The sequence below is a fragment of the Centruroides sculpturatus genome, unplaced genomic scaffold (assembly GCF_000671375.1).
Source record: "Centruroides sculpturatus isolate CEXI.00-Female unplaced genomic scaffold, Cexi_2.0 scaffold361, whole genome shotgun sequence".
Classification (NCBI taxonomy): domain Eukaryota; kingdom Metazoa; phylum Arthropoda; class Arachnida; order Scorpiones; family Buthidae; genus Centruroides; species Centruroides sculpturatus.
Window position 1 is genome coordinate 206,571 of NW_019385072.1, and position 8,598 is coordinate 215,168.

Genomic DNA, 8,598 nt, shown 5'->3' on the forward strand with positions numbered 1-8,598 from the left:
AATTTGTATATATTGACATCAAAAATGTGTTTATAACATAAAAAATTGTTCTTTTGAAACTTAATTTGTATATATTAATATCAATAATATCGTTTTCGGTACACGAGTATTAAAAATTGAAAAATAGACCAATATTATTTTTAGTTCAAAAAAAAATATAGTAGTTTGACGATAGAAATTAAATTAATTTACTTATATATAAATCACCTACGTAGGATTTACCAAAATTAATCGTTTTAAGAAACTATTGTTGTTATAAAATCATAAAATAGATAAAATAGATTTCATTTACAAAGTAGAAAAACTCATTTTAACTTCAACTTTACACGTAAAAATTACGAAGATTTGCTCAATATTCCGGATTTTTCTTATTTATAATCAATTTTTATTTTTATTTAATTAAGTAAGAATCGTAATTAATAAAATATTAGTGTGTAATTAAAGCTACGAGCCTCTGATCAGTAATGTTTTTACCATAAGGACATAGTAAGATGTTTCGTTTTCGACTATGAGTGACGTCAAATAAGCAACCAATGAGAAGCGTTTCTTCTCTATAAGGCAACCTTATAATCTAAGACAGGGTTAGGTTTTGGGTTAGGTTAGACTGGGTAGTGTAAGACCAAGGTTTAAGACCAATGGTTTACCCGAACCCGATCTTGATTAAGGTGACCAGATTTTAACATTGGTAAAGCGGGACAAAATTCACAGGGAGGGGAGGGGTTGTCTTGTTAAAAAATTGTTCTAAAGCAACAAAATTTTATTATAGAAAAACCCAAAAATTGTGTTGTATTTTTTTAAATTTCAACATATGTAAAATTTACAAATACAGTATAATAAATATATATGTTATGGACAAAGTGATTAATCGGGCATTATGAATAATGACCAAAAAGGGCGCGCAGTGTGATAAATATTCATTAATTTATCAAATTAGCCGGTCATTATGAATACTGCTACCACCTTGTTGGACAAAGTGATAATAATATGTTGAAAAGTGATCATTCGACATACGCTAGCCAATTGGCACTCTGAGTTGCTGATTGTATCGTGTTGAGTGCGTATTGTGTTTAGTACTGAATTTTAAATTGTGCGACATTTTAATTTGAATAAAAAAAAACTCCACTTATATCATTTAGAAACATTTATTTTTTGTGAATTACAGTAGAGCGTCGATTATCCGAATCAATTGGGGACTGGATTTGTTCGGTAAATCGATATTTCAAATAACCGATTAACACGAAAAAATATAGTAATTTATCCCATGTTGAAAATTTTCTCCGTTGCGTNAAAACTTCACTACCAACAGTAAATTTAGGAAACATAGAAAATAAAAATATTAAGCAGTCAAATGAAAGAAAGAATCGTGTATTAAAAAGAAATAGAAAAAAACCTGATAGAAAAACTTTTAGATGTAAATAAACAGGATAAAGGAGAAGAATCTCTTAACAAATGTAACAATTGTAAAACTTTAGAAGATCTTAATTTTAAATTTAAACGTGAAAAGTATGAAATGTCTATCTAAAAAATCACTTCAAACATTTCAAAAAGTAATGCTTATATCTATTAAATCTATTAAAGATTTATTTTTCGACCTTAGTTCAAAATTTCGTAAATACCATTATATCTTAACATGTAAAGTAAATCAGGATTCTTTAGAAAATCTATTTTCACGGATTCGAACTAGAGGTGGTTTAAATGATCATCCTAGTCCACTTGAAATAATATATAGAGTAAGAATGATAATTTTAGGCAAATCACCAGGAATATTGCAAAATAAATTAAACACAGATCAGATAGCTGAAAATTATTTAATAAATGAAATGTTTGAAGAGGCAGATTTACTACAAGAAGTTTCAGATATGTCTAGTTCTAAAGAACAAGGAATATCTGAAAATTCATGCAATGTAAATGATGATGATGATTTATGTGATATATCTCAGGAAAATGTAGAATTGAAAAATGATGGATTACAATATTTAGCAGGGTGGATTGCGAGAAAATACAAAAAAAAGAAAAAGAAAAATAACCAAATTTAGGAAGTGTCAGTCACCAAAATAAAAATGAACATAATTATACAACGAAGTCCCTTATTCAGGATTTGTCTTTTGGTGGACTGTCACAACCATCAGAAGATTTCTTTAATTTAGTTTTAAAAAAATGGAATCAATTTTTACAAAAACTGTGAAACTGCATTTGAAATGTAAAACGGTTTCATCTATTACATCATAAATTAAACAGACAATTAACTTGCCAGAAGACATTATATACACATACATAAAGCAACGTGTATGGATTAGATTGAAATTTTTGAACAATTTAATTAAACATAATCGTTTCGCTGTGAAAAGAAAAGTAAATTATAATAACAATAGAAAATTAAAAAAAGTTTGTACCTGATTTAATTGTTTTTATATAGCATTTAATTTGTATATATTGATATCAAAAATATGTTTATAACATAACAAATTGTTCTTTTGAAACTTAATTTGTATATATTGAATAATATCGTTTTCGGTACATGGGTATTAAAAATTAAAAAATAGACCAATATTATTTTTAGTTAAAAAAAACAGTAATTTGACGATAGAAATTAAATTAATTTACTTATATATAAATCACATACATAGAATTTATCAAAATTAATCTTTTTAAGAAACTATTGTTGTTATAATATCATAAAATAGATTTCATTTACAAAGTAGAAAAACGCATTTTAATTTGAACTTTACATGTAAAAATTTCGAAGATTTGCTCAATATTCCGGATTTTTCTTATTTATAATCAATTTTTATTTTTATTTAATTAAGTAAGAATCGTAATTAATAAAATATTAGTGTGTAATTAAAGCTACGAGCCTCTGATCAGTAATGTTTTTACCATAAGGACATAGTAAGATGTTTCGTTTTCGACTATGAGTGACGTCAAATAAGCAACCAATGAGAAGCGTTTCTTCTCTATGAGGCAACCTTATAATCTAGGACCTTGAGGAAGACTGGCAAATGATTCGGAGAAAAAGCCAACAGGCTAGAGTCTCCATATTAATAAGATAAGAAAGAAAGAAAGAAAGACTGGCAAGTTCTATGGGCGAACTTGTTCTGCGCATCAACGCCTACGTAGGCAGTTGCTGCTAACGCCACTCTGTAACGGCGCGTGAAAATTACTTCAATTTAACGTTATGCTGTGAATACATGTGATAGAAGTAGGAAATGAATTCAAGACCTTGGAAGACTGCAAAAGTTATTGTTTAGCTGTTAATTGCTCAAATGCTCGAGGGAAGCAACATCATATGTCTTTCTTTAGATTTCCTAAAGAAAAAGACCGGTAAGACCATGTTTTTGTTAATGAACGCCGTTAGGTTTAAAGTACTGTCACTCAAGGGAAGAAACCAGTATACTTTCAAAATTCCCTGCAATTAATTAGAAGTGTCATACTATCTATTCATATGCAGCTCCATTTATTTATTTTTCAAATGGTGCTTTTGGTTCCAAAACACTCGACGCTTAGATCTTTTAAATAAAACAGCAGAAATACTATATAAAAATAATTATCTTTGTGCTGAGTATTTTGAAGAAAACCAAATCATGAATTCGGAAAAGAAGAAATTAGTTTGGAATGCAGTTCCAACAATTATTCAATAAACCAAACCCTCCAAAATTACTGACTGGGAAACAGTGGCGTAGCGTAGTGGGGGCGGCAGGAGCGGCCCGCCCCGGGCGGCACTTTTAGGGGCGGCAAAATTTCACAATAAATAATAATATCTTGTAAAAATTTGAACCATTTCATTTCATATTTTTGCCGCACCTACGATTCGGACCGATTGAAATAAACACGGAATTTTTCATTACTTATTCTGTGACAAAACTGAATTTTAGTCTTTTAAATTGAGATACCTAAATAAGGGGGCGGCGAAATTTTCCTCTGCCCCGGGCGGTTGACACCCACGCTACGCCACTGCTGGGAAAATAAAAGCACCAAAACTTGCACAAAAAACAACTTAGCAAATTCTCTCTCAGTTTAAAGAATGTTCTTTTAATGAAGAAGCTGAGAAATCCCCTGTGAATTCAGGAGACCTGGATATCCCAATAAATTCAGAAACTGTTACTTTACCTATTAATTTATAAGCTCCGGAATTTTCCGCAATTTGCCTAGTACTCGTAAGATCACGTAGCTATCAAAATTGAGGAAGAAGTATTCTATGTTTCGATCTCAGGTTAAAGATAAGCAAGACATAAAAGATATTATGAGACAAATTCGTCAAGTGTGCCCGGGACTATCTCAGGTTCAGTTGTGTTTCTTTGAGTCACAAATCAAGATGTAAGAAATGGACATGCAAAGACAAAAAACTAGCCCTTTTTTATCAAAGCCCGGGAGCCTACAAGATGNTAATATAACAAAGTAATATGCCAACAAACTAGTGAACAGACAAGTGAATACATAAAGATTATATTTATACATTTTAAGACAAATTAGAATAAGTATTTTTATATAAAAATGAAATTAAAGATGAAATTACAAACATATATAAAGAAAGTATGAAAACAAAGTAAGAATTTTGGGTGACGTAACACCAAAGAGCAAGTCCTCAATTGTATATGGTGATACGTGAAAAACAAGAGAACCTCTTCGCTAGTCTACTGAATGCTTGACATTCAGTAGACTAGCGAAGAGGTTCTCTTGTTTTTCACGTATCACCATCTTCGCTCTTTAAAAAGTCAGAAGGAACACAAGGCCAGATAATATTTCTTTCCTGGAGCAGGAGAATAAGTTCCAGTCTTTCTTGTTCCAGGGCTACACTCGTAAATGTAATGTAGGGCATCATCTTCTACTTGACACATCGGTCACAGGCGAGATTCCGTATTCGTAAATTTGCATAAGTAGCTTGCAAACTTTCCATGGTTAGTGAGCAGTTGTGTAGTGTAAAAGTTTGCAGCGAACCATTGTAGATAATAAAAACAATTTATATTAGGAATGAACTGAAAAGTGTGGTCATTATTGTAAGAACTCTATCTATTTTGCCAGTCGTTTATGGTGTCTTTCCATAGCATCTGTCGAACAGCCGGGAGGAATCTGTCAAAAGCACAAACAGACGCAATCGCCCCAAATTCGGTACTAAACGCAGCACGCACGTGCAACTTAGATGCGAGTGCTGATTGGCCAACGTATTTTGGATGATCACTCTTCGACACATTATTATCACTTTGCCCGACTAGATGATAGCAGTATTCATAATGACCGGTCAATTTGATAAATTATTGAAATTTATTACAATGCCCGATTTTGTTGGTCATTATTCATAATGACCGGGCATTATGAATAATGCCCATATTAATCACTTTGTCTCCATAACATATATACTATTATAAATTTTTAAAAACTCTTTATTCTTTTACATATTTCTCATTTGAATGAATTTTTTAAAATAAATTGTTGTTGTTGTTGTTGTTGTTTAAAATGTTAAAATTTTTCACAAGAATTTGTTAAAATATATTTTACACATTATATAATATTGCTTTTATAGTCTCAACACTTATTTGTGATTTGTCGGATGTCCACACTTTATTTACGGTAGAAAAAACGCGTTCAGTTGGGGCATTTGTTCCTGGTGTGTATTCCACAATTTTTAATGCGTTATTGTATGGAACATGGTTTGTTTCAAAATGATGAAATATTTCTAGCCATTTGTTCTCTGTTGAGATTTTTTGCTGACGCCCAAGATTTAAGCTTTTCCTTATCAATATATTTTTTTAAATAATGATACTTCATTAAAAAGATCATTTTCGGAAATATTACTATCTGGAAAATGTTGACTAATGTGATCGAATTATTTTTGCACATCTTCCCAATTAAGTTCTTGTTTTAACATGACTCAATGAAAATGTTCAATATCATTGTAATGTACCCTCCACTCTTCTAAATAATCTAAGCAGTTACTATAGAATTTTTTGACGTGATTCATGAAATCTGCGCGATTTATTGCATCTTGTTCTCCTAACTGACTTATACTATTACGGATGATTAATGGAAGTGTTAAATTTTTTTCCTGTCATTACCTATGTGTGTAGCAATGATTTGTGTTATATAAACTTTTGTATTTGTATTGTGTAGCAACGCTTCGTATCATATAACCATTGTATTATTTTTTATAATAAATAAACGGCCATGACGTGGCGTCTTTTATCAAGCCCGCCACTTTTTGGTTCGGTATGGCTTGAAATGAATCAAAGTAATCGTGTATGATTTTTTAAACTTACTTGTTAATGTGAGATCCGAAAGGCCCCTGGCTCTAAATTAATATTTTATTATTTACGTTAAAATAATGTCACCAAATATTATTTCATTTTTGGTGAGAAAAATACTGTTTTAACGTGGGAAAAACCCAGATAACAGATGTTACTTCCTTTCACAGAAGAGAACATCCTCTGACTTTCCCTTATCTGGTTAAAATCCAGCTCAGATGGGAAATGGTTACTCCTCATTCATCCCCCCTTTCATCCGTTCTCACGAAAGAGTTACTGGCCGATGATTGGTCGGCATTCAGAAGATATAGAGGGAACTTGTCTGAATTCGGGGAGTTCTTCGACAGATCCGAAGGCATACAAACTCCACATACGTTTCCCTCCTGATGACCAACGTTCTCAGACGAGTCACATACGGAATAAGTCTGCACGTAGGAAATATACTTTTATATGTGTGCACGTATTGATCTCCCATACGAAGAAGTAACGGAACTTGCATACAGAGAAGAAGACGAACGACATCTGAAACAGGTCGTATGGTTTATAACGTTTTTGTGAGCTCTCTCTCGATCGCGACTAGGGTAGAATATAAGTATAGCTATCTACCGATGTGTATATTGGTTGTAGTAGTTCTGTCTTTTGTTTATCCACCTTTTGCATGATTTAATTTTTTGTTCTATGAAATTTATTATTTCGTTTTAATTAAAAATGTCTTTTAATTGCGTGACCGGATCAGATCGCATACGCGTGTTAATCCGCGTATAATAAGATTGATTAACTGGTGTCGGGACCCTGACAATTTGGGATAAAGACCTCACAGTCTTGAATCCCCTTTCCTTAAATTTACCGCCCTCCTATAAAACGTTACGAGAGCCGATCTCACGATCGCGCGCCGTAAGTGTCGTAGACTAAGATCTACGTCCTGGCTAATCTCACATTAGGTATCCTACTCACTATCTGTGAACACATAACCTGCAACAGTGATATATTTAACAGGAAGAAAATTATTTTATGACCGCTCTTGACACTGAAATTTAAAATTTTTAATTTCGTTTGCTACTTCGATTACCGAAATTTTGTCACCTTCAATAAATTTTACAGCATTTTGAAAAACAGCTGCTTGATTGTGTACAAACTGTGTACAAATTTTTGAAGAAAACTCTTCAAAAATTTGGTTAGAGTTTCTACAAAAACTCTAACTATTCTAGGACATTTATCCTGTGATAGAAAATAGGATTTCAAAGGATTATATATTTTCAAAATTTGTTCAATAGCTGGCAAAAGAGCTAACCAGCGCGTTTTACTATATCCAACTATTTTCTGATATTCGACTTCCACAGTTTCACAAAATTCTTTAAGGCTTTCAATGCGCACAGTGTATATATAGAAATATGAATATATTTTAATAATAATATTTTCCGCATCTACGGGCAACAAGTCGGCAGCTGTTTGAATAGCGTTATGTATTATGTGCGCTGCACAACCAACACAAATAAGGTTTTCGTTGAATTTATAAAAAAATATTATTCGTACCTCTTCTCGCTTTTGCTCCAAAATTTGCGTTCGTATTGTCTGCGTAATATGCAATAATTTTATGTTTTAATTGTTTTTTCCAAAATATTAATAATGGAATTGACAATTATTTCTGAAGTTTCGCCAGGCAATGATACGAAATCTAAAATTCTAATTTTTATTCTTGTTTCCGAATCAAAAAATCTAATAACGGTTGGAAATATTTTTCTATCCTAATGATTAGATGCGTCAGAATATATGGAAATAAAATTTGTTTTTTCTAGATTTTTTTAAAATTCTGACAATGCATATGGGGAAAGCACATTACACACAATTGCCTCGGATTTTGTTCTAGCACAGACAAATTTTTTGTTGAATAACATTTTAATGACTTGTGATGAACAGTCCATTGACCTGAAGCTATGATTGTGATTAATAGCATGAAAACACATAAGTCCTTCTGCCAATGCTAATTGCTTTTCTTCGTCTCCACAAGTTGTTTTTCGAAAAAGTCCTGTATTTTTAAGGAAGATGCAGCAATATTTAAATACCTTTTATGTTTCTGTGTCTCCAAATGCTTTGAAATATCATTCTTCCCGCCGTGCAAAATAGAAAATTTACCATTACATTTATCACATTTTACGATGTGATCGCTTTTAGTTTTCTTAATAAACGGAAATTCACTTCTTAGATCATCGTTAAGCTTGCATTCTCTTTTCTTGCTCATTATGTTAAAAAAACTAAAAAATAATGCAATTTAAAATTATATTATATCGTAATTTTTCGTCCGTCCTATCTTGTCGAAGTCCCAGCAAAGAATGCCAGCAAAGTGCGTTGTTCACACACACAG

The 8,598-nt window shown here is 31.8% G+C and overlaps 2 pseudogenes; both read right to left on the minus strand.

Annotated features, from left to right (window-relative positions):
• Positions 1–5,489: 5,489 nt before the first annotated feature.
• On the minus strand, positions 5,490–7,205 carry LOC111634234 (annotated as a pseudogene).
• A 776-nt stretch (positions 7,206–7,981) lies between these two features.
• Positions 7,982–8,598, minus strand: LOC111634246 (annotated as a pseudogene).